This window comes from Sander lucioperca, chromosome 21 (genome assembly GCF_008315115.2).
Source record: "Sander lucioperca isolate FBNREF2018 chromosome 21, SLUC_FBN_1.2, whole genome shotgun sequence".
In the NCBI taxonomy this organism is placed as follows: domain Eukaryota; kingdom Metazoa; phylum Chordata; class Actinopteri; order Perciformes; family Percidae; genus Sander; species Sander lucioperca.
The window spans coordinates 19,186,591-19,187,707 of NC_050193.1; the positions used below are offsets into that span (position 1 = coordinate 19,186,591).

Below are 1,117 nucleotides of genomic sequence, written 5' to 3' on the forward strand. Positions count from 1 at the left end.
ACCAGACGGCCGTTACGCACCCACCAGACGGCCGTTACGCACCGACCAGACGGCCGTTACGCACCCACCAGACGGCCGCTACACACCTACCAGACATTACACACCGACCAGACGGCCGTTACGCACTGACCAGACGGCCGTTACACACCGACCAGACGGCCGTTACACACCGACCAGACATTACACACCGACCAGACGACCAGACGGCCGTTACGCACCGACCAGACGGCCGTTACGCACCGACCAGACGGCCGTTACACACCGACCAGATGGCCGTCACACCCCGACCAGACGGCCGTTACACACCAACCAGACGGCCGTTACACACCAACCAGACGGCCGTTACGCACCGACCAGACGGCCGTTACACACCGACCAGACATTACACACCGACCAGACGGCCGTTACACACCAACCAGACATTACCCACCGACCAGACGGCCGACCGTCAGCAGTAAAGCCAGTGTGACTGATCAGTCTCCCCGAGTTGGTCCAAAAAGTTCCTCAGAACACCGAAGAGACCAGATGTAATACGTCTCCATAACAGCAGGCGGCGCTGATCTGGATTGTTGCCCAAAAATGAAAACCGGCAGCTGATTGGACGAACGCATCACGTGGGTCTGGCTGCTGCTTCCGGATTTTGGATTTTTCGAACAGCCATTAATGGCGACTCATTCAGAATACGATCTCATGTTGTACTAAAATAGTTCACTGAAACGTGTTTCTGAAAACATTTTAAGCGAGAAATAAATGCCAGCATGGATTTCAAGCCTTTCTTCAGCCACTTCTGTCAACAACAGTCGAGAACCCCTTAGACATTATGTGAACATATGATGTAATCTGAAAACTGCTGCTCTGGTTAAAAAAACAATGCAACTGATCTCAGCTGGTATTCTGTCTGGAATGGACATTTCTAAGTGACCCCAAACTTTTGACCGGTAATGTATATACAATTAAAATGACAGATAAATAAGGACATGTACTTCTCAGCACAATCTACCAAAGTTATTAGAAGTAATTCAAATAAGAAATTCCCATGTTCAATACAGTGACAGTGGATAGACAGGAAAGGGGGAGAGAGATGGGGGATGACACGCAGCAAAGGGCAGCAGGTCAG

At 50.7% G+C, this 1,117-nt stretch overlaps 1 long non-coding RNA gene across 2 annotated transcripts; it reads right to left on the bottom strand.

Moving 5' to 3' along the window:
* On the bottom strand, positions 1-422 carry LOC116046754. 2 transcript variants are annotated; one of them, XR_004896156.1, is made up of 2 exons: positions 391-422; positions 1-86 (listed from the first exon to the last, which is right to left on the bottom strand). It is a non-coding gene; the product is annotated as an uncharacterized LOC116046754 (long non-coding RNA). The 2 variants fall into 2 exon arrangements; XR_004104204.2 differs by having other exon boundaries at positions 351-403.
* Positions 423-1,117: the final 695 nt, after the last annotated feature.